This window comes from Protopterus annectens, chromosome 3.part1 (assembly GCF_019279795.1).
Source record: "Protopterus annectens isolate FY-2018-M chromosome 3.part1, PAN1.0, whole genome shotgun sequence".
Taxonomy (NCBI): domain Eukaryota; kingdom Metazoa; phylum Chordata; order Ceratodontiformes; family Protopteridae; genus Protopterus; species Protopterus annectens.
The window spans coordinates 1070616718-1070642975 of record NC_056732.1 but is presented as its reverse complement, the minus strand read 5'-3'; the positions used below and the strand labels follow the sequence as shown (position 1 = coordinate 1070642975).

Genomic DNA, 26258 nt, shown 5'->3' with positions numbered 1-26258 from the left:
GTTTCATGTCATCCAAGAAGGGTGAATACCAGTGTGGGAGATACACTCACGAGCAGTGCTTATTTTGTCTAGGCACTTCCCACAACCAGTTTATCAGGTCTTTGTTCCTGAGACTCTGTGTAGTCGGCTTTCTTCACTGGCCTTGTATCTGGCGAACCAGCATCTTAAGCTTTTAGCTAAACACACAGTGGAAGGAACTTTCTCCTCCGAGGGACTGCCATCTGTGAAGAAGGCAAAGAAGTCTAGTTCTGATTCTTCTGCTGTGCATCCCCTGCTGGACGTCTTTCCCAAGACAAGTGAAAGCCCGGAGGATCACCTGGCTGTGCCGCTGGATTCTTCTGCAGTGATCATTTCAGAGGGTGATATGGATCCAACCTTATGGAAGTCCTTGGAGGGCTTGCAGATGTCCACTTCGAACTTTCATAGGGAACCAAGGCTGATTATTTCTGAGGGCCCTAGGGGTGTTCCTCAGATTTTGGTTAGGGAAGAAGTCCCGACTACTACTATTGAATGCCATCAAGGGTCAGAGCCTTCTAAGTTTTATAAGGTGGACGTCCCTTTAACACAAAAAGCAAAAGCTAAGTATATTTCTCCAGCTTCTGAGGACCTGCAGAGTGAATGGCAGAATTTCACTCTGGGGGTTGTTTAATGCTTTGATGACCTTGACACCTCCTCATGGAGTCTCTGTTCCAGCTGCCCATTGGTCCTCTACTCACCTTAAAAGACCCAAGGAGCAGGATTCCTCTGAGGAGAAGGTAAATTCAGATGAAGAATCCCTTGCTTAGACAGTGGGTCTGAGGAACTGAAATCTACTAGTCCTGACACTCTTCCTGGAAATTTCTTTTGGGGACACAATCTCCAGAATGATGGAGTTTTTCAAGTGGGATTGTGCCCAGATTTGTGACGTACAGAAGAGGTATTACGAGCTCCTGTAAAATGGACTCTCCTAGACCCTCCGCTGTTCCTCCTGTTTGGCTACTTGTTGGATGCCTCTTCTACTGCATCTAAGGCTTGTGAGTCCCAGCCCCCTGCCCCCAAGAAACCCAGTAAGTTTTATAGGATGCCTGAGGACTGTAAATTTCTATATAGATGTCCTTCTGCTGACCCTTCTGTGGTGTATGTGGCATCTGACAATCCATCTCAGTTGCTGCCTTCTACTAAGTTACTTCCTTCTGATAAAGACAGCAGAACTAAGGAAAGGCTTGGTAAGAAGGTTTATGCTTCTGCTACCTTAGCTTTTAGGGCTGTCAATTCTCAGACCTGTATGTCCAGATACCTCTTCTTTCCCACGCCTGTCAGGTAATTTCTGATGATCTAGACTTTGAAGACTTCTGCTCTTTCCCTGTTAGGGACTTCGTCCTAGGTGGATCACCATTCCATTAAGTGTAGTTATGATATAGCAGATGCTTCTTCTAGGGATACTGCCTTTGGTTCTGTGATGACGAGATATTCCTGGCTTTGGCTTCAACCTTTGCCTGATGATATTAAGGCTAAGTTGATGGCTGCTTCTCTGGACAGCAAACACGTATCTGGTGAAGCTGCTGCTGATTTGTTTAAGTCTCTGCAGGATAAGGGCAAGGCCTTGCAGAAACTTAAACATGTTTTTGTTTCTCCTCTGTCTAAATTTCAGAGACATTATCCCAATAAGTCATGTTTTGTTTGTAGGCAGTCTTACCCTCACCCCAAGGGTAAAAAGGGTGGGAAATGGGCTCTTCCTGATAAACCTATCCAGACTTCAGTGCTGCATAAGTCTCCTTATCCTGACAAACCAGGTGCTGTCTGTCTATCCTGTTCATCTTAACCAGATTACCAGATTCCTTTTTCTCTTCATCTTTCCCTTTCTCTTCCTGTTTGGTTAAAGATTACTCAGGATTCCTAGGTTCAGTCCATTATCCATGTAGGGTATTTCATGGTCTGGAAATCTCTTCCCCCTTTTCTGGGCATTCCTCTGTCCCCTCAGGAGCAGTTGCCCTTCTTTCCAGGGGGTGCTTTGGGATCTCTTGACTCGGAGAACTATTCAAAAAGTTCCAGTTTCCCAAATGGGAAAGGGGTTTTACTCCAGAATGTTTTTGGTGCCCAGAAAAAAGGGCACTTGTAGACCCACTCTGGACCTCTCTCATCTAAACACTTTTCCGAAGTACAAAACTCTAGTACAAGAAATGGAAGGAGATTTCCTTAAACTGAAACGCCTCCAGTTGCAGAGGCAACACTTCGAAGCATGCATTACTCGCAAAATCGTTCCAAGGGGTTTAAGGATCCTGAAGATGCCAACTACAGGTACTGTGTATAAAGATTTGTTATATTCATGGCAACAGTTAAACTTAGATACCAGCCTGAAGTACATGGAGCTAATGAACAATTACTTCTTACCTCATGAAACATCATTGAGGGAGAAACTACAGAAGCAACAGCAGAGCTTATCTACCATGTACCCTAGACCAGTGGTAGAAGCATCCATTGACAAAATGTTAGACAGCGTTTTCATTTATGAGAAAAAACTGTTACAGCAAAAACGTGATAAACTTAGAAGGGACATAGACGATTTTAAAAAAGGCCACGTCTTTACTTGGCCCAGAGTGGAGAATGGAGCCAAGGGATGGAAGAACACACGCCTTCAAAATGAAATGAAAGACAATACCAATATTTGTCTGGCCAGAGATGGGCCAGATACCAATGCTGATGGTTCTAATGTTATTGTCATAGATAAACAGACAGGGGGTAAGAAAAATACCATTGTTACCACAGCAATAATACACCAGGATGGTACTAATGATACATGCTCTTCCCCCACTGATAATGTTCACAATATATCTGTATTTGAAGATGCCAATACAAGGATAGATATATGTGAGCATATAGAGAATGAGGACGATAATGTTAATAAGATTATGAATAAAAATCTGAAAACAGTAGATAAAATTAGCCTAGGCATGGACGCCAAAACTAGACTCAATAGCATGAGTACTGAATCAGTCCCTTTCCCCATCGCCAATCAATGGAGAGGGGGTGGGGGGGCAAGGGAACGGTCTATGAGCAGGGGAAGGCAGAAAAAGAGACCAGCAGGACCAGTACAGGCTGGTCCTACACTAAAAAAGATTTGGCAAGGGACCAAGAATCAATAGTGTGGAACATATCAAGTAAGCTTTTAACGGAAGAAGAAAAGTATGTCTTGGAGAAGGGTCTAACATTTATTCCCTCTAGTAGAAGCGATATCACAAATAGCATTATTGATTTGAAAATGTTTATATGGAACCTCCAAATGAAGGTTGATTTTCGTAACAGCACTAGTTTACCCCATCCGTTTAGAAAACCAAGTACTTACATTCCATGCAACCACCCACTTATCGAGGCTTATTCGAAACTGGTTGAGCAAGGATTATATGAAAATGATGCAAATAATAGAAAAAAGAGATGGTTTGGCAATCTGAAACCAGTACAAAGGAAAGCACTTAATGGCCTGAAAGATGATAGGACCATTATGATAAGACCAGCCGATAAAGGTGGTCCTGTAGTTATCATGGATATGGAGTTTTATATTGATAAAATGTGCAATATGCTGGATGATTCTGTCTTTTATTTGAAAATCAATGATAGTAGAGTGAATAGGATCATATCAGATGTTTCTAGTAGATTAAATGTTATGTTGAATGAGGGTAAGATTAATCAAGAATTATTCACATACCTTGTAGTGGAACATCCAATGATACCCATTATACAGGGAATACCCAAGATTCACCAAATAGGCTTGGATCCACCTATGAGGCCAATTGTTGCAGGGAAGGGCTGGATCACCGAGCGATTTCCATCTATTTAGAGTCCTTATTAAGACCCATAGTGGACAAGTACACACACATACTGAAAGATACTAAACAATTCCTAATTAAACTATATGAGAATACCTCGGTGAGTGATGGTTTCCAGCATAAATTGTTTGTGACACTTGATGTCAACTCTCTTTTACTGTTATTCCCAATCATGAGGGACTCAATAGCATAAGTAGGATTCTTACTAGAGATGGCACATTCTCCAAGGAAGGATAGAAGTTATCACGGAATTGATGGAAATTGTATTAACAAATAATATTTTCTTGTTTAATGGTCAAGTATATCTTCAGAGGGATGGCGTAGCTATGGGCACTTCTTGTGCCAATAGCTACGCCAACCTGGTTATGGCTTACTGGGAAGTTTCTTCTCTATTTCAGATGGAGGAATTTTGTCAGAATGTTTCTTTCTACACTAGGTTTGTAGATGACCTCTTCCTTATTTGGAAAGGTGATGAAGAACAATTGAGGTCTTTCTATGATAAAATAAATCAAGACACCAGTTTTTAAGATTTTCTATGGTTAATTCCAAAGATGTCATACCCTATTTAGACGATATGTTGAACAACTACCAAATGGTATACTTAACACTGGAGTTTTTCGAAAGGATTGCTATAGAAATAACTTTCTCCATCGAAGCAGCATGCATCCTAAGCATGTCTTTGGTAACATCGTCAAAAGTCAAACCATGAGGGTATCTAGGCTGTTTTCTGAAGACTCATGCTTTAAAACAGGCATAGAAGACTTGAGGAATAAATTTATAGACAGGTCTTACACGGTAACAGAAGTTGATGCTTCTTTAGGTATCATAGGTGAATTGAGAGAAGGCAGGGCTTTTCCTACTTCTCTAGTAAACGAGATGATAGTAGCATCACCAAAACTAGCAGTGGAGTTATCAGAATACCGATACATTTTACACAAGATGTAAATAGTATTGAAAGCTTATATCGAAAACATTGGGACATCTTGCTAACAGATCCAGTTATTTCTGAGATATTGAGCCAAGAACCAAAATTTACATATAAAAATAAGTTGAATTTACACAGAATGTTATGTGGTCCGAATAGGTTTGACATAAATACAACCAGTAATCATAAAATGACTAAAAAATGTCAAAATGCAATTATTGCAAATTCATTAAAGAAACTGATAAATTCAATCATCCTATTACAGGACAAGAATTTCATTTCACAGTTTCTGCCACTTGTGAGACCTGCCATGTGGTGTACCTGGCAACCTGTGTACACTGCCCTGCGTTTTATGTAGGGAAGACGGACAGAAAGTTTAAAGACCGAATTAGGGAACACTTATATAAAATCAAAGTCAGATGTTCTTCAAATGCTCTGTCTAGGCATGTAATTAATACATCTACCCAACATAGCTTTTTGTTTCAAGTAAATCAAAACAATGTTCTATCTCGTAGAAGAGGAGATATTTTTAACACCACGGAACAGATAGAGGCCAAATGGATCATCAGGCTTAGGGCTGATTTGTACCCAGGCCTCAATGACAGCGTCTCCATCAAACCTATACTTAAAGCTAGGAAACTTCATTGAGGCTTTTCACCCCTTTGCCACCCCTTATCAACTTCTGGCCGGTTTTACTTTTATATTTATATTTATAACATTTTCATACCTCACATTTTTCCATTCCTGTCTCCATCGTTGTCTCTGTATTTTACTTTGCAGGCTTATTAGGGGCCAATTGTTATGAAAGATGCTGATATACCATGTATTCCTCTTTCATCCAGCACACATATTTCACCTGATTTTGCACATTTAGTCTCATATATTTTTATGTTTATAATATCAGCTGTTATCAACATCTTTGCGTGTGCACTTACCTGTTTTGAATGATTTTTGCTGTTACAGATATTATGATATTTAGAAGCACACGCTGTACAAATTTTAGATGCAGTCTTTTGAATGATCATTTTTGTACAGTTATAATTATGCTAAATAGCTCATGTGTAGATATTAATATCTTTATTAATTTGATCCCTATTTTAAACATGTATTTATACATACAAGTATTTCAAATGGGACTATATCGCTTATTATTAAGTACTAAACATGCGTGCAATTTTTGTTACTAGTATGTATATAAGTGCAGTGTTTATAGGAAGATAGTATGTAATTGTGAAACACTTTATTTGCTGAATACTGTCTATGAGATGGTTACATAGATATTTAAATTATTTTAAAACATTTTGAATGTTACATGCAGCAGCAGTTAAAGTAGGGTGAAATGTTATTTTAGAACATTTTTATTGTACACTGTTTACAAAATGTCTGCATATATATTTTAAATATTTTAAATAATTTAAAACATTTTATAAGATTTTACATTTAGTAGGATGTGGCATCAGAGTTGCTTGTAGTGTTTTACTACAAAAGTGATGTCAGTTTAAATATTTTATGTATAACAGGATGTGACATCAGAGTTGACTTCAGTATGTGCAAACAGGATGTGACATCAGTAGTTGACTCTAGCATTTTGCTATAAAATGAATGCTAGTATGTTTGTTTGTTAGTGGCCTGATGAAGATTCGTTGAAAGCGCTAGCCCTGTGTTCTAATTATTTTAATAAACGTGGTTTCTACTGGACGCTTGGATTTATTTTTACATGCTGGCTCGTGTTTTTCTACAAGCTATTGCCCAGTGGATGAGTAGGTTCGAATGAACACTCTATGGTGATTTTGACTCTTTTTTATTGGATTAAGAGTTCGCAAAGTAAAGCGGTTAGTAGGTTACAGCTTCGTTTCTTTTTGTGGAACATTTGGTTACCTTTTGTGACTGACTTGAATTGAACACAGCAAGTATACTTCCCACTATTTAAGCCTGTTTTTTTGTTGTATTTTATAAGTCTTGTTTATTATCAGGCGAACAGAGTATAGTGAGCATTATTCTTTGTTCTTAATAAAATCTACCTCCTTCTGAAATGCCATGGAATCACTACACATCCTCGAAGACCTAATCAGTTGCCCTTTGACGATCCCGCTTTTCTGGAAATATGGATGTCCACTGCCAAAATGTAAATATGCATTAGAAAATGTATGCTTCCTAAATATTCTCGATTGGAAACAGTTATTAATCACGTCCTTATACAATGTTACATCTAGATAATTAATTTCATCTGTTGAAACTGTGTGCGTAAATTTCAAAAATTAGGTGGTGCCATTAATATAACTCAAAAAAGTGTTCAATTCATCCAATGACCCTTGCCAAAACAGACAAATATCATCCAGAAATCTGGCATAAAAAGTAATTTTTCTGGACTAGTCCAGACTGTTTTGGCAGATTAAACTACAAGCTGGTAAGCCCCCCGGGTCGAATGATTTTATTAGTATTAGTAGTGTTTTAAAGCTTAGATCAGCGAAGGTGTAACACTACTGATTTTTATGTATATAAACATTTTACTATCGAACTGTTGGAATGTTCCAATATTGTGTATGTATTATAGGCATTTTTTATGCTTATTTAAATAGGATTTTATAATTGAATATGTAAACATTGTATTTGTGAGATTGAAATGTTGGTTTATATTTCTGTAATTTTGTTAGGTTAATTGCAAACAATATTATTGGTGGGTTTGAATTGCAAGATCTATATAGAACGGGGACTTTGCCTTCATTTAATGGTTCTGAAGAAGCCTGACGTCTTGTTAGGAGAAAGTGCTTAACTTTGAATTTTGTCTTTTGTGCAATATCATGTTGTTGTGGTTCCTATTTCACCAGTGGATTATATTCTGTGGTGCTGAGTCGAACGGACTGCACAGTTTAATAAACTATTCAGCCTTTTAGCCGTGGAGCCTTTTTTCTGATAGGTTCTGGATGTTATCTGTGAGGCCAGATGTCCTCGCACCAGAAAGTGTTATGCTGATAAATGTAAAAGGTTCTGCACCTGGATCCAGACTAAGGGAGCCAATACGACGCAGCCCTCCCTCCCTCTCATCCTGGATTACTTAGCTGACCTACTACCTCTCTTTCTCCTCTATAAAAATTCATGCCAGTGCTATTTCTGCTCATTTTCCCACTGAGCAGCCCCTTTTCTCGCACCCTTTGATCAGACAGTTCCTAAGAGGGGATAGCAACTTGAGGCCACCCAGAAGGGCACCAACACCAGCTTGGGACCTTAACTTTGTATTGGAAAAGCTCACCCTTCCCCCCTTTCGGACCAGCAGCTTCTGCAGAGCTAAATTTCTGTCCTGGAAGACAGCATTCCTTCTGGCCATCACTTCAGCCAGAAGAGTCTCTGAGCTGCAAGCACTCATGGCTGTGGAACCCTTCATCATCTTCCATGCAGACAGGGTATCTCTCAGAATTAACCCATCCTTCATGCCCAAGGTGGTGTTCATTGTGGCTCTCAACCAATCCATTCATTTGCCCACCTTTTTTCCTAATCCGCAGAACAAGGGGGAAAGGATTCTTCACTCTCTAGTTGTGCACAGACAGCTCAGATTCTATTTAGACAGGACTAAATCCTTCAGAAAGTCAGATCAATTGCTGGTTAGCTTTACTACAGGGGCACAAGGCAAAGCTTTCTCCAAACAAACCATTTCCAAATGGATAGCACACTGCATCCATTTCTACTAGAAACAGCATGGAAAGCCTCCCCCCAAGGTGGTCAGGACACACTTCACTAGAGCAGCCTCCACCTCTGCAGCTTTCCCCAGAGGAGTCCACCAGGGACATCCTGGAGGCTGCCACCTGGACATCTGTTCACACTTTTACCGAGCGTTACCACCTGCCTCTGTTTTCCAAATCCAGGGCAGGGTTTACCTCTGCAGTTTTGCAGGGCATCCTAGCCAGACCCTAGTTTCCTTGACTCCCTCCACCCTTTTCCTCAGCTTTGGGAATCAACCCAAATGTGATGACTGCAACAGTGAAACACGAAGAACATAGTACAGTTGTGTACACTTACCATAAATGTAGATGTTAGTGTATTCACTGTTGCAGTCCTGGTTTCCCTCCCTCCATTCCCCTTTCTTCTCTTTCTCCTTTTATTACCATTCTGGCTTGTTGTTCTCCTTTCCTTACAAGGGACATATTGGTATTTATTTTCCACTGGTGGTGTTCCACCAGAACCTGGCGTCCTGCTTGGGGGCTCCTGACAGGTTAGGGCAAGAAAAAACATCTAATGGCATCAGCTGCCTTACTTTATACTACTGAAGACCTGACGTCAGTCCTCAAGCGACAGCAACCGACACAGAAATACTAAGTCTCTGGTATTCGGGCTGGCCAAGGGCTACCCTGGCAGGGTAACCCACATGTGATGACTGCAACAGTGAATACGCTTGAACATCTAAATTTATGGTAAGTGTACACAACTGTACTTTCTGTGCTTTGCCCTTTGGCCTTTCTGCTGCCCCAAGGGTATTTACCAACTGCCTCTCTCCTGTGATTGCTTTTTGCAGGCTATGAGGAATCCAGCTCTTTCCCTACTTGGATGACCTCTTACTTCAGGCATCCTCTCCAAAGACTTTGTTGGAAAATCTTAATTTTGCTGTCTCCCTTCTGCACAGCTTGCACTTCACTGTAAATTTCAAAAAGTCCTTTCTGACTCCTAAGGAGTGTGTCTTTCTGGGGTGCAGGATCCAGATTGTTCCTATGCTGGCATCTCTGCCTCCTCCCAAGGTCCTAACTCTCCTTTCCTTTTTTCAATCCCTTTTTCCTCTGGCTTCATTAACAGCCAGGGAATTTGAGAGCTCTGGGGTTCATGGCTTCCACCAGTCCTATGCCCTCTTTTGTCAAACTCCACATGAGAAAACTTCAGTGGTTTCTAAAGTCAGTTTGGCTTCAACATTCTCATCCCCTCAAACTTTTAGTTCCTCCTCTTTCATGTCTTAAGCAGGAACTTCAGTGGTGGATTCAGCAGTTGACTCTCCATCCAACACTCCCTTCAGGCAGGTTAACATTCCTTCAGGCTAAAACACTGTGACAGACTCTCTGAGCAGGTCCACATCTCAGTCCAATGAATGGATGCTTCACGGGGATGTGTGTTTGGAGATTGTCCATCAGTGGAGTACTCAAGTGGATCTTTTTGCCTCCTCTCTGAACAGGCAGCTTCCTCTATTTTGTGCCAGAGTCCCAGGTCCTCTGGTTTGGAAGGTGAACACCTTCTCTTTTTCTTGGAAGGGGATGTTTCTTTATTCTTTCCCTCCCTTTCTGTCCTTCCAAAAGTCCTGTTCACAATACAAAAGGATGCTCCCAAAATCTTGTTGGTAACTCCCTTTTGGCCGGGACAGCATTAGCTCCCTCTCCTGCATTTAGCCAAAGGCAGTCATCACAATTTACTTCACAGGGTGGACCTACTCAAAACAAGGGATCTCTCATCCATCCCCACCTATCCACTCTTCAACTGACAATGTAAGTGATAGGATTTTGATTCCACACAAGACACCTTTTTTTCTGAGGGCATGCTTAGGGTCCTGCAGGAGGCCACAAACCCCACAACTAGGAAATCCTACTTATCCAAATGGAAGAGATTTTCTGTTTGGTGTCTTTCTCATAACCTGGATCCACTTTCTGTGGATGTTCCTTTGGTTCTCTCTTATCTGTGCGAACTGTGCAATTCTTGGTTGGCTTATTCTTCTGTTAAGGCTCACTTATCAGCCATCCCTGCTTGTCTGCCTTTATTATCTCCTTTAGCTTCCAGATTTCAAGCTAAAGAATTCCTTAAAGGCATTCTTTATATTGGGGTTCTAAGAAAGCCTGTTCCTCCTTCCTGGGATCTTAATTTTGTTTTGGAAAATTGACACAGGCTCCTTTTAAACCTGCAGCTTCAGCTTTCTTGCAACATTGCTTGTGGAAGACTACTACCGTTATCCCTTACCTCTCCCAGATGAGTGCCTGAGCTTCAATCCCTTATGGCTTCTTCTTCTTTTTTGGTGTTTCATAAGGACAGCCCTTCGTACAAATCCCTCATTTATGCCCAAGGTGATAAATGAGTTCTCTCTTAATCAGTCTGCTCACTTGCCCAGTTTTTTGCCTTTTCCACAATCTGCCAGTGAGAAGGTGCTGCTCACACTTGGATGTGCATAGACAACTCGAGATTTTATTTGGATAAGACTAAGACCAGTAGGAAATCTTATCGGCTCTTTGTTTCCTTTCATCCGAGGTCCGTGGGATTAGCTGTACCCAAGCAGAATATTTCTTTTTTGATCACAAAAGCTATTTTTTTTTGTTATTCTTTTCATGGTAAGAGCCTTCCTTATTCTGTTAAGACTCTTTCTAGTAGGGCTGTGTCTTCTTCTGGTGATTTTTTTCAAAGGTTTGCATACTAACTATTCTTGGGGGAGGTACCCGGTGTTTTGTGCATACATTTACCAATTACTACAAGTTGGATGGAATCTCTAGGGCTAGAGCTGGTTTTGCTAGGGCCATTCTTCATGGCTTCCTAGTTGGTTCTGCTGGTCCTTCCTCCTCCCAAGGTTCTTTCTGAGCTTTGGAACTCTCCTTAATGTCATGAATACATGGAAGGACATAGTACAGTTGTGTAAAATCTTGCCATAATGGTAGGTGTCCTTCTCTTCACTGTTGCAGTATTCACTGCATCCCTCCACCCCTAGTCCATTTCTCTTTTCTTTGGACTGGCATTCTTATTGCGACTCTTTGTTGAGGATGGTATGTTCGGATGATACTTTTATGCCTTATGCAATACAAAGAGCATATGTGTGATGTACAGTGTACCTTAAAGCAACTTAAAAGCTTTGGTATACTGACCGGATATTGGGCCACCCTTGGTTGAGGATACCAAATGTAATGAATGCTGCAACAGTCAAGAGAAGGACATCTGTCATTATGGTAAGATTTTACATAACTGTACTTTATGTACTCACCATAACTAGTGAATCTGTGTTGTCCATTTTAATTCTTCCTCCATCCTCGTCTTTTTCTCTTTGTGAGTTACCTGATAGTTTTGTATTTGGGAACCACTGTTCCTGTTTGAGTCCCTAAGCTATTTTTTCTCTTGTTATACACCTGCTTGGGTAGATTATAGTGACGACAAACTCGATCTGAGGTAGAGTAGCAGGGGACATTATCGGTAAAGGAGAAGCTTCAAAGTCTGTTCCAGAGTCTGGAAGAAAAGCTGCCAAGCTATATCTGATACCCATCCATTGAGGAAGAATGAAAATTGACAACACAGATTCATAGTTATGGTGAGTGTGATGTGGATATCCCACCACTGCCACCACTATGTGATGACCCTCCACCTCTGGGCCAGTAATCAAGGAGCCTCAATCCTCCCAGTGAACATCCCCCACTGGTGCCAGTGTTGATGATTGAGGATCCTTTATTACTGGCCCAGAGGTGGGGGGGGGGTCATCACAGTGAGTACATATCTTTTATTTCTGGTTTAAGCACTTGGACTACAAACCAGTTATTTTACATGGTTTCTGGTGTACACAGTTGTGGGAACAGAGGGTAGCTTCCACCCTTCTGAACTGGGAATTGCTGGGGAAGGCTTATTATGCCAGTTATTCCAGGTGTCTTTGTTCTAGATTAAGCACTTGGGCTCTAAACCAGTTATTTTATATTAGGAAGGTTTGCGGTCTACACTCTTGTGACAGGAGAGGATAGCCTACACCTTTCTGAGCTGAAAAATGCTGGTTGAAGGTTTACTTTGTTATTCTAAAAATGTCTTGGTTCTTTTAGTCTTTGTAGCCGCTGATCTCTCATGGTGTACATTTCCCTTAAAATGCCTTTACTGTTTAGACAGATTTCTTTAAACTTCTAGAGCATCTAGATTGCACATAGCTGATCATTGCTCTTCAAGTTCTTTGTCTTATTGACCTATTCAATATTTAATTTTCCCTCACTCCTTCTAGTACATATGCACCTCCCAACTCTCTCTGTGGCCAGTCTGGTTGAATGGGTATTTTGAGGCACTGTAGCAATTGCCTCATGTAAGCTGGCAACCTACTTATTCTTAATAAAATGGATAAAGTATGCGAGAATTGTAAATAAACTTTGTCTGAGGCAAAACTCTGTTGTACAACCACAACTAATCATATAGAGGTTGTTACTAACACTTGCACCAAGGCTATTGCACAGGATAAAGACCCTACACATAAAAGTACATGTTCATCATGTTATACTGCTGCAGTCATCACACTTGGGTTATCCTGTCGTCAGGCGGTCCCGCAGTCAGCCGAAGCCCAAAGCCTTGGTCCGGCGTCGGCTGCCGTCGCTTCTTCCTTGACGTCAGTGCGACAGGGGTATAGAAGAGGCAGCCAACGCCATTTTCTTCAGTCTTTCTTGCCACGCGGTGCCCGAAGCAGAAGCAGTTCGCAAGTGCCGGTCGGCCAGCTCCTGAGATTTTCGAATTGAATTTCAGCCCAAAGTCTTCTCTAAAGCTAAGTACCCCGTTGGGGAAACTTTTCTTGCCTCAGACCGATATCAGACAAAGTTAATAATTGCATTTCTTGTGGGAAACAAATACCTCAGAAGGATTTTCATTCTCATTGTATTCCTTGCCTAGGTCCAGACCGCGATGTCTCTGGTTGTCGGTTTTGTGCTAGGTTCAACAAACGTACAATTAAGCGTTGGGCAGATTACACATAAAAGTACTTATGCTGAGGCATTTACAGGTGACCTTTCTAAGACAAAAAACTCTTGCACAGCACAGTCAAAAATGGGTCCTCAGCCAACCACCCACAGATGTTCATCGTGTTACCCTGCTGCAGTCATCACACTTGGGTTATCCTGTCGTCAGGCGGCCCCGCAGTCGGCCGGAATTCCGGCGTCGGTTGCTGTCGCTTCTTCCCTGACATCAGTGCGCCAGGGGTATATATATTGCAACCAACGCCATTTTCTTCAGTCTTTCTTGCCGCGCGGTACCCGAAGCAGAAGCAGTTCGCAAGTGCCGGTCGGCCGACTCCTGAGATTTTCGAATTCGAATTTCAGACCGAAGTCTCCTATAAAGCTAAGTACCCCGTTGGGGAAACTTTTCTTGCCTCAGACCGATGTCAGAAAAAGTTAACAATTGTATTTCTTGTGGGAAGCAAATACCTCATAAGGATTTTCATTCTTATTGCATACCTTGCCTAGGCCCAGACCACGACGTCACTAGTTGTCATTTTTGTGCTAGGTTTAATAAATGTACTATTAAAAGACGCTTTGATTTCGCATGACACTACTTCGGTAGAAAATTTAATTACAGTATGCCGTCGGAGCAACCGACTACCGGCGTGCACACAAAACGCAAGGATAAGGACAGACAGCCCAGGCCTAAGCCAGATTCCGATGCCTCGGCTGGTCCGGTCTCCGGTCCTCAGTGAGGCTCCGATGCAACCCCTGACTACCGCAGATCTTGAACCCGAGACCGCTTCAGAACTTTTAGCGGAATGTACCAGGCTGACGCAACCATCTTGTTCAGGCCCTACCGACGACATTGCTGATAATGATGTCAGTGCTGCAGAAACGCCATCGGTTTCTGAAGGCATCTTCAGACTGACGACGCTCACCATTACAACGTTTCCTAAGATGAAGACTCCTATTAAATCTAAAAGGACTGCACTTCAGTCCCCTGTTCAAGGCCCAATGCCTAAGAAACAGATGCTCAAAATGGCTGAAGATTTGATTTCTTTAATCTGGGGTTCCCAGCCTCCTCCTGACAAAAGACCTAGACAAGAGGAAGAGTATGCATCCTCTGAACAAGTGTCCATTTCTTCAGCCTCCTCTGAAGACCAAGATTACTCCTTCTCCCCTTATGAAGATTCTGATGCTGAGGATTCCATTCCCTCAGCTTCCCCTCCTGAAGACTACTCCTTTGGGGAAACTTTACACACTATGAGGGAACATTTCCACTGGGAAGGTCAGGGCTACTCTGACTCGAAGAAAAGGCTCAGAGAGTTTCTTTTACTCCCCCAGCACAGACCACTTGCCATCCCACCCATGTTAGACATTGTGGATGATGTTTACTTAGAATCCAGTTTGAACCCAGACTCTCTACCTCCTGCTCCGGCCAAGCATGACAGATACAACAGGGTGCCTGATTCCCTCAAATTTCTATACAAAAGTCCTGTTGCTGACCCAGAGACAATCTCCCAGGGTCCCAAAGGGGCTAAGGCTTCTATGGCTAAAAATCCTGTCCCCTCTGAAAGGAATTCCAGAGTGCTAGACAGGTGGGGGAAAAAGGTTTACACCTCAGCCACTCTAGCTATGAGGGCACTAAATTGCCAATTTCACAAGCTTAAGTATCAGCAATTTCTAATCTCTCAGTTAAAGCAAAGAATCACCACTCTCCCTCAACAGTCTGAATTGAAAGAAATGCAGGATCTGTTTCATGCAACTGAACAGGTGGGCAAACACACCTTAAAATATGGGTTTGATTCTCTGGAGGCCTCCTGCAGAGCAGCTGTCACTGGGTCTGTTATACGTAGGCATACTTGGTTAAAGGAACAAACTCTGCCTGATCATGTTAAAGCAAAGCTTCTAGATGCTCCCTTACAGCAGGATGTTCTTTTTGGAGTTAAAGCAGAAGAAGTCTTAAAGAAAATGGAGGATAAGGCAAAATCTATGCAGACAGTCAAAGATTTCCTACAGGTACAGCCCCTTCGCTTCAGCAGAAACTGGCCAACAAAAAATTGGTCCTTTCCAGCTACTGACAGACCACAGAGGGGTAAATACAGACGCCCAAGAGGCAGAGGACAACCACAAGCCCAGTACAAACCTCGCCAATGGGGCACTACAACACAGAAGGGAGGAGAAGACAGGTCCCAATCTACCAGGAGGCAAACTCAATGACTTGCACCTCATCCAGCCAAGCAACTCTCTCTTGACAGCCCCCTTGGGAGGAAGACTCGCACTTTTTTCAAACAACTGGCACATTGTCACAAAGGACAAATGGGTCCTAGACATAATTTTACGAGGATACAGATTCCATTTTCACACCTTGCCAGTGAAAAGAGGAATGCCAAACCTGCCACAAAATCAATGGGCAGAGGCACAAAAGCAAATTACAGCTCTCCTGGACATGAAAGCCATTCAACTGGTACCTACTCGAGAGCAAGGTCAAGGATTTTACTCACAACTCTTTCTAGTGCCCAGAAAGGACAATGCCTGGAGACCTATTCTGGACCTTTCAATTTTAAACACATTCTTACAAGTACCCAAATTCAAGATGCTAACACTACAGCAGCTTCTTCCCATGTTGGGCAAGGCGGCATGGCTAGTAACGTTGGACTTCAAGGAGGCATACCTGCATATCCCTATCAGACAAAGTTGCAGAAGATACCTCCGTTTCATTGCAGGTTCAACCCATTACCAATTCTCTGCACTGCCCTTTGGCTTATCTACTGCTCCCAGAGTCTTCACAAAATGCCTGGCACCAGTAATTGCATACTGCAGACAAAGAGGAATTCAAATATACCCATACCTGGACGACTGCCTCATCCAAGCAGAAAGCAAGGACATTCTCTTACATCATCTGGCTTTTGTAAAACATCTTCTAAACTGCCTGGGGTACACAGTAAACAAAAAGAAGTCAAAACTAGTACCCTCACAAAATATGACATTCCTGGGTGCCAGCTTGAACACAACGGCACAGAAGGTTTATCTGATGCCAGACAAGCAACTACAGCTGACTCAGTATTTCAAAACAATGGCAACAAAGACCCAATTAACTGCAAGAAAAATTCTGCAGGCTTTGGGCTTCATGGCATCTTGCATACTACTAATACCATTTGCAAAGCTGCATATGAGGAAATTACAGTGGTACCTAAAAAGCGTATGGTCTCAACACAGCCACAGCTTGGACACAATGATATCTCTCATTCCCTGCCTACAACAGGAGTTTCTATGGTGGTCACAGGCATGTCACCTCAACAAGGGTCAGCCGTTCACCTTGCCCCCAGCCAGGCAAACTATCACAACAGATGCATCAGACTACGCTTGGGGGCACACATGGCAGGACAGTGCGTTCAAGGCAAATGGACTGCAGATCAAAGGAATCTGCACATCAGTCAAAAAGAAATGCTAGCTGTACAGAAAGCTCTGACAGCCTTCAAGAATCTATTACATCCAGGACAACTTACAATAAAGATGGACAACACCACAGTAAAGTGGTACATAAACAAACAAGGGGGTACTCACTCCTGCCCTCTGTGCAGGCAAGCAATGATCTTATGGAACACAGCTCTGGCTTACCAAGTTCAGTTACAAGCTCAGTTCCTGCCAGGAAAGAAGAACACATTGGCAGATGACCTCAGCAGAAACATCATGGATCCCCACGAGTGGAAACTAGATCCACAAGTATTTACAATGATAACTCAAAAATGGGGCCTTCCAGACATAGACCTGTTTGCCAGTCCTCAAAACTATCAAATAACAAAATTTTGTACAAGGACACTTCACCATCAAGCTTGGAAAGTAGACGCACTCTCTTTCAGTTGGAAAAACCTGACAGCATATGCCTTCCCTCCATTGCCTCTCCTCACAAAGGTGCTTCTGAAAGTCAAAAAGGAGAGACCACGACTGATTCTCATAGCCCCAGACTGGCCACTCCAGCACTGGTACCCACTATTGAGAAATATGGCCCACGGCCCACCTTGGATCTTACCACAAATTACCCATTTGCTCACACAACAAAACAATCAGATTCTTCACAGCCAACTCAAAACCTTAAATCGGCTGCATGGAAAATCACCTAAGCATCCAGCCAGCTCCTCTTTCCCAAGCAGTTATGGATGTTCTTCTGGAAGCTAGGAGGCCAAGCACCAGGAAGGCTTATTCAGACAAATGGAAAAGGTTTTGTGCCTGGAACCAAGCTAAAGGCCAAGACACATTTCAGCCTCATATGCCTCACATTCTACAGTACTTAACTGAGATGTTGCACAAAGGACTTTCCTTCTCCTCCATTAAAATCCATGCTTCAGCTATTTCAGCCCACTACAACACGGATCCACCCTTATTTTCGCATCCACTTCTAAGGCAGTTCCTCAGAGGGGCAAAAAACATTAGACCCCCCCCCAGGAGAGCACCTACACCAACATGGGACCTCAATTATGTTCTGGAAAAACTAACGCTACCTCCCTTTGAACCAGCTTTTTCTGCAGATCTTCCGTTCCTATCATGGAAGACTGCCCTGCTGCTAGCAATAACTTCAGCTAGAAGAGTCTCAGAGCTGCAGGCACTAATGGCAGTGGAACCTTTCCTCATTTTTCATCAAGACAGAGTTTCTCTATGAACTAATCCTTCCTTTATGCCTAAGGTGGTTTCCAGTGTGGCTTTAAATCAAACCATCCACTTACCCACCTTCTTCCCAAATCCACAGAACAAAGGTGAGAGACTCCTGCATTCCTTGGACATTCACAGGCAACTTCGTTACTACTTGGACAAAACTAAGACTTTCAGAACATCTGACCAGCTCTTTGTATCCTATGCTACAGCTTCACAAGGGAAGGCTATTTCAAAACAAACCATTTCCAAATGGATAGGACATTGCATACGTTTCTGCTATGCCTATCATGGAAAACTAGTTCCTGCTACCATTAGGCCCCACTCTACCAGGGCAACAGCTACATCTACAGCTTTTCTCAGGGGAGTTCCAACCAAGGAGATTTTGGAAGCTGCAACTTGGAGTTCAGTGCACACCTTTACCAAACACTATCACTTACCACTTTAAGACTAGGGCAGGCTTCGCCACTGCAGTTCTGCAGGGCCTGATAGCCTCCTCCAACCCTCTATGATTTCTGCACCCATCCTTAGCTTTGGGATTCAACCCAAGTGTGATGACTGCAGCAGGGTAACATGATGAACATAGTACAGTTTTGTACCTACCATAAATGTAGATGTTCGAGTGTACACCCTGCTGTAGTCCAGGTTACCCTCCCTCCATCCCCTCTGAACTAACTGGCTAAAATCTCCACAATACCTTCCTGATGTATTTGCTTATAGCTGGAGGGATTTTGTGTTTGTGCAAAATTTACTCAATTTGGTACTAATTACTGACCACCTTTTTGGGGTCACCTGACATCTGGGGCAAGAAAAACTGAAGAAAATGGTGTCGGTTGCAGTATATATACCCCTGGCGCATTGACATCAGGGAAGAAGCGACAGCAACCGACGCCGGACCAAGTTTTTGGAATTCCGGCCGACTGCGGGACCGCCTGACGACAGGATAACCCAAGTGTGATGACTGCAGCAGGGTGTACACTCGAACATCTACATTTATGGTAGGTACAACACTGTACTTTGCACTTAGCAGTAAGTCCTTAAGGCAAACCATTGCACAGCCAAATTTCCTGTTCATTGGTGATTATCTAGTGAGGCCCACCGATGTTTCCCTCACCAGACTGAGTAAGGAGCAAGTTATGGTGAGCTGCCTATCCAGGGCTAATATCTGTCAAGTCAGACAAGCACTCGGGTCACTGAACTTACAGGTACCAGTATGATTCTGTCATAGTCCATGTGGGTGTTAATGATCTGAGACATACTTGCCTTGACTATATGAAGCGAGGCACGATCGAGTTTGCTGATGGGTTACATTGAGCAGCGTACTACCTTCTGCAAGAATGATGCCACATTACCAACAGAAAATTGATTTTAACAATTGGCTTAGCATCTGGTGTCCGTCCAAGGGGGTGCAATATTTGGCAGCCAGCTTTCAGATATTGGCAAAGAACATTTCCACACCCGTAGTGCCTTTTTTAGGCAATGCCAAACTGATAAACCTCCCAACAATGAACCTGCAAAGGAATATCTGAAAGTGGTGCTGCTCAATGCTAGAAGTCTTAACAAGAAAATCCATTATCTGCAAGCCTTCCTCTCCCTGGAGAGTGTAGATATCTGTCTAGTAACTGAGACATGGTTTAAAGTCACAGTGGGTATCCCAACAATGAAAGGTTGTAGTGCTTTTCATAACTTTAGACCAGCTACTGCACAGGAGGGAACCAAAGTAGGAGTGGTCTCAGTCTTAAAACCGTCTTCACATCTAGATTAGTTAACTGTGTATGACCCACTGGAACTCATACATGTGCAACTCACCATAAACAGGGTCTTGTACCATATCTTTGCAATCTGTAGATGTCCTTCCATATTACTGTTACGGTATTGTTAACATAAGGGATATTTTGTCAAGGATAGCCCAACGTCCAGCCAGTGTACCAAAGCCTTTTGGAATTTATAGACATCATATGTCACACTTATGCTCCCTGTACAAGGCGTAGGTTATAAAGGTGACTACAGATGTAGATACCTCAGAACGTTTGCTGCCAGTCCGAGCACTATCACTGATTATCTGTCTGAATGCTCCTTCTGTGCTGGTTACCAAGCCTTGTTTTCAGACAAGTTGCCCATTGTGGTTTCTTCTTATTGATGTTTTTATTTTGGTGCGTTTCCATGTCATTCAAAAAGGGAAAATATCAGTATGGGAGGCAGATTCCCCATAAAGATTGTCATGAACATTGTCTTCTCTATTTGGGTGCTTCTCACGACGGTATTCAGTCTTCTGTGTGCCAAGCATTTTTCTTTAAGACCCTTCGTAGTTGTGTCTCTGCTTTGTAAATTTACCTGGAAAACCAACGTCTTCAATTGTTATCACAAAGTGCTATGGCAGAGTCATCCTGTCCTGAAGGTTAGCTGCATGGTAAGAAGAAAAAACAAAAACTCTTGCCTGATTCAGCAGCCTGCCCTAGACATCTCTGTCTGTTTGTGAAAGCCCGGGGGATCATCCAGTTGTCTCCGATTTTTGTGCAGCAACCCAGTCAGAGGCTGGCATGGATCCGACTTCTTGCATGACCTCAGAGACTTTGCAATGTCTGCTCCAGACATTGAGGGGGAATCTTGGCTGATTATATCTGAAGGACTGAGGGGGACAGTGCAAATTGTAGTTCAGGAGGAGAATCCTACTACATTGAAGAGTGTCAGCAAGTGTCCAAATCTCCTAGAGTTTTTCAGCAGACGTTCCTCAAAAGAAAAAAAAAATAGGCGTATTTCCCCTAATGCTAAAGATCCCCAATGTGAATGGCAGGATTTTACCCAGGAGATGAGTAATGCATTATTGGCGTTGAGGCCTCCTCAAGGGGTTATTGCACCTGCTCCTCGCAGGACATCTACTCCTCTTAAAAGGCCCAGAGAGAGCAGGAGTCTTCTAACAAGGATATGGATTCTGGGGCAGCGTCCTTGGCATATTCTTCACAAATTCCTTCTCCCTTGAACTATGGATCTGAGGAGGAAGATTCTTTTAATCCAGACTCTCCCATAGAAGAACTCTCCTTTGGGGGTACTATTTCTCGTATGATGGAATATTTTAAATGGGGCTATTATCAGGTTTCTGATATTCAACAGAGGTGTTAGGAGCTCCTCCAAATGGAATCTCCCAAGCCTTCTGCTGTACCTCCTGTCTTGGTTGCCCTCTTAAATACCTTTTCAAAGGCCTCTGTTGCCCCTGATTCCCAACGTCCATGCCCCTAAGAAACCTGACAAATTTCACACTGTGTCTGATTGCAAGTTTTAGTACAGATATCCTGCTGCTGATTCCTCTGTAGTAGCTGTCTCTTCTGACAAAGCTTCTAAACTTTAACCATCCACTAAATTACTTCCTTTTGATAAGGACAGTAGAGCCATGGACCATTTATTCAAAAAGGTATATACTTCTGCCACTCTGGCTTTTAGGGCTGTTAATTACCAGACTTGTATGACCAGATATGTTGTTGCCCTTCTTTCTGAAGCTTCTCATGCAATTTCTACCTCCCTGATTCAGAAGGGAAGGTCTTGGTTCTTTCTGTACTGCGTTCTACCTCTCAAGTGGCTCACCACTCTATCAAATGTAGTTAGGATGCAGCTGATGCTTCCACTAGTGATGCTGCATTTGCTTCTGTTTTGAGACATTACTCTTGGCTTCATTTCCAGCACTTACCTGATGATATTATGGCTAAAATTGCTGGATGCTCCTCTGGATAATAAGTATCTTTTTGGTTCTGCTACTGCTGCTGAGCTTTTTAAGTCCCTCCAGGATAAAGGCAAGGCCTTGCAGGAATTGACACATATTTTTGTCCCCTAGCCCTAAATTACAGAGGAATTATCCTTTCAAATCTGCTTTTGTTCGCAGACAGCATTGCCTTCTTCCTAAAGGTAACAATGATTCTAGGTGTGTTCCCCTTGCTAATAAAGATCCCCTTCTTTCAAATGCTGTCCCTTCAAACCCTGTTCCGTCGTCTTATTCCTCTGGCCTTTTTGGTATCCCTGGACCTTAAGGGTGCCTAACTTCACATCTCTATTCATCCTATATTCAGGACATTTTTATGTTTCTCTGTTTCTTCCTTGCATTTTCATTTCTTTGCACTGTAGCCTTTCTGCTGCCCCAAGGGGTATTCAACAAATGTCTGACTCCTGTCATTTCATTGTCTTTTGCAGGATGAGAGGGGTTCATATCTTTCCTTTTCTGGACGACCTACTGGTTATCAGTTCCATCCTTGAGGCTGCTACTTGGACTTCTGTCCATGCCTTCACTAAGCATTACAAGCTGGATGTTGTGTCCAGGGCAAGAGCTGGCTTTACCAGAACTATCCTGCATGGGTTTTTAGGGGGGTTGTTCTGTGCCTTCCTCCTCCCAACTTTCCTCTTGAACTTTTGTACTCTCCCTTATGTTAAGAATACTACAACAGTGATATGGAAGGACATAGTACGGTTGTGTAAAATCCTACCATAACAGTAAATGTCCTCCTTCCTACTGTTGCAATTTTCACTTTGTCCTCCTTTCCTATTCTGCTATTTTCTATTCTTGCCTTCCTGGTCAGGGATTCTTTTCCTTTTCTGTTTCTGGATTCACGTTTTCCTCTTGGTCCCTATGGCTATTCTAGTCTTGTTTGAGCTTTTCAGTTCTGAGATACGTACATCACCTTTATGCCCTACACCTTGTATGGGGAGCATAAGTGAAGTGTGATGCATGGTGCCTGTAAATTCCAAAGGTTTTGGTATAGTGGCCAGACTTTGGGCTACCCTTGGCAGGAGATCCCTTATGTTAAGAAAACTGTAACAGTGAAGAGGACATCTACTGTTATGGTAAGACTTTACACAACTATACTGTCCCTTGTGCTACCTATCTCAATGTGCTAAAGTCCCTCACCTTTCAATCCATCACAGTAATCATGGGGGGATCTCAACTACCCTCCATAGAATGGGAATACTGCACCATTTTGTAATGCACAAGCCCAGTGATTCCTAAACTTTAATGCCAGCATCCTGGAATATCTAGGGTACAAACATCCTTGACCTTGTACCCATGAACATGGGGGAGGGGCCAGTGTTCCTCACCCAATGTAATGTCTTTGCTTGTCAGATCTGACCATAAGCCAGTATTGCTCGAAATAAAAATTAAATTTGGTGATCCAGTACAACCAAAAACATTTAGGAACTATTCCGAGGCTAACCTCTCTCTACTAAATGACCTTGACTAAATTCCAAACTTCACCAAACCCAGTAAAAAAGTATAGTATATGCTGAGGTATTTACAAAATATCTGCACAGCCATATTGATAGCTGTATAGAGCGAGCTGTTTCCACTGTTAAGAATAAGACAAACTCAAAAGACAGGCCACCCTGGTGGAATCCCAGTGTCAGTCAGTTGTACAACAAAAGAAAAAAAAATATCTGGACCAAGCATAGGAGGAACAATGCCCTACATACTAAAAGCCCCCTGTCCAGTCTGAATAGGCAGCTAAGAAAAATTAATATTTCAGAGGCTACATTTGAAGGAAAAATGGCTTGTTAGGCAAAGGACAGCCACAAAGCTTTCAACAGCTATGTCCGTAACCTCAGGGGAAATGCGCGACAATGTGCAGAACTTATAAATGGCATCACCCACACTGAACAGGAAGCCATTGCCAACCGTTTGGCTGACAGGTTCAGCTCACATTTCTCCCCCACTTCCCCCTGATAGTCCAAAGGAAATACTGCATACCACAATGCCCCCAAACATTACTAGGGAACAGATCATCAATGCACTTTCCAAGGCCAAAAACACTGCATCAGTGGGTTCCAGTAACATCCCATCATGCTTACTGAATAGCATGAAACGTGACCTCTCTTGTCCACATGAATCACTTTTCAATTGGAGCCTACAATCAGCTTTTGTGCCCAAGGAATGGAAGATGACTATGGTCATTCGTTTGCACAAAGGAGGTCCAAACACTGATCTGGGTGCCTACAGGCCCATAAGTCTCACCAGCCTCATATGTAAGAACATTGAAGGAATCTTCATGGTCATGATGGGTATCAACCCATATATTGTCAGGTGGTTTGCAGATTGGCTCATTGATAGAACTCATATGGTCAAAATAGGGGGCTCCACCTAACCAGTGGTGGTCCACAGGGATCAGTTCTTTGATCCCTGCTGTTTGGAATCTTCTTCTCCAAAGCACAGGCTAAAAGTAAAGGATTGTGGCTGACAAGGTTTGCTGATGACTGCAAACTGGGAGCGATCATTGAAACCTCAAGTGATGTCAACATCCTGCAGAAAGTCTTGTGCAGACTAATGGCTGGTGCCAAAGTCATAGTCTTAAACTTAATGCAAAAGAATGCATTATCATCCCCTTCAGCAAGGGTGATGTTCTTGCAAACTACCACAGCAACAATAGTACCCTAAGCACACAGTCAGTGGTGAGAGATCTGGGCATACAGGTTGACAGCAACCTTAACTTTCACCATGACTCCACAGTGGTAAGAAGAGCATTTTATATCGCTCAGCTCATAAGTAAGAGCATTGCCTCCAGAAAGAGGTTATAAACCCCCCTGTATGCTTCCATTATCAGGCCAGTAATAGAGTACAATGCTTCCTTTGGTATGTTCCTTTCCAAACACCTGCAGCAATTGGAGAGACCACAGAGGTTCTTTACAAAGAAAATTCAGGGTCTACAAGGTCTGTCTTGTACAGACAGACTGAAATCATTGTCACTTTACTCTGTGCCATGCAGACTGCTTAGAGGCAAACTGTGCCTTGCATATAGAGCAATCTCTGACCCAGCTTTAATGGAAATGCTGCACATTCGCAAGTCAAATGGCACACAGGTCACTTGCTCAAAGAACCTTAACCTGGTATGTAACATCAACAGAACTTGCTGGAGAGACAGATTTGTCTCTGAGGTTGCCCCCCTTTGGAACAAGCTTCCTATTCATGTTAAACAAAGCCCCTCGTTGAGCCTATTTAAGCACAATTTGGATGCTTGGATAGGCAACTGGAAATTCAATGTGGGGGTTCCACCTGTGTCCTCCTTGGACTGGGGCAATTAGGTGCTGATTTTAGTGTCTGCTTGAACCAGACACCCTTGGGAACACTGGTTGACCTTGGCTAGGCTTGTAAGGGCCCTGGGGTCATTAGCCTAGTAACCACCTGTGATCCTATGATGAATGACATAGATAACCAGCAAACGCTGGACCCATCGCATTTCAGGTTTGCTAAAGGAAGGTCATGCCTAGTAAATGTAGTGGACTGTTTTGCTAGCGTCACCAAAGTATTGGATGAAGACAAGAAAGTGTACACAGCTTATCCCAACCTGGCCAAAGCTTTTGATACAATACCCCACTCAGGCATTATAGACAAGCTCACTAATTTAGGTATAAACGCTTTTATCACCTGCTCCGTAGCCAGCTGGCTCACTGGTAAAACTCAAAAGGTCAAAATAGGTGAGGCCACCCTGACCAAGAGGCAAGTCACTAGCTGAGTACCCCAGGGTTGGTACTGGGCCTGCTCCTTTTTGGCATTTGTTTCCTTGAAATGAAAGCAAATGCTAAAGGTTTATAGTTGACTAGGTTTGCAAATAATTGCATGATGGGGGTTATCCTCAACTCCCTTGCAGACACTATCATTCTTCAGAAAGGCCTGTTTTTGACTAACAAATGGTGCCAAAGCCATGGTCTTAAACTCAGTGCTAAGAAATGCATAATTTTACCCTTTGGGAAGTCGACCATCCTGACTAATTACCATGTTGAAAATATGCCCCTAAGAGCTGACCCTAGTGTGTATGCACGTAGACAGCTTTACCTTCGACCACCACGTGGCCACAATGGTGAGGAAATCCTTTTATGTTCCACAACTTTTAAGTAAGGGGATGGCATATAGGTCCAAAGAGGCCATTATCCCACTGTACTATGCCCTTATCAGACCAGTCCTAGAGTACAATGTTCCCTTTGGTATGTACCTGACTAGGCATATGCAGCAACTAGTGCGATCTCAGAGGTTCTTTACAAAAATAATGCAAGACATAATAAAGCTGCCTTATGCACAGAGCACCTTAAAGCCCTTTACCTCTACTCAGTCTCCTATAGATTGCTGAGGGGTGATCTATACCTGGCTTACAAGGCATCCGCACACATCACAGAATCTCCTGAATATTGATAAGTCTGACAGTACAAGAAATAGAAGGTCTAGGGATCTGAAGTTTGTCTGTGACTTAAACAGAACATGCTGGAGCGACAGATATGTCCCAGAGACAGCCC

The 26258-nt window shown here is 42.8% G+C and overlaps 1 protein-coding gene across 1 annotated transcript in view; it reads left to right on the top strand.

Moving 5' to 3' along the window:
- LOC122798354 (serine/threonine-protein kinase OSR1-like) overlaps nt 1-26258 on the top strand; it is a 2305884-nt gene that overhangs the window by 2204408 nt on the left and 75218 nt on the right. The gene's annotated exons all lie outside the window — the stretch shown is intronic.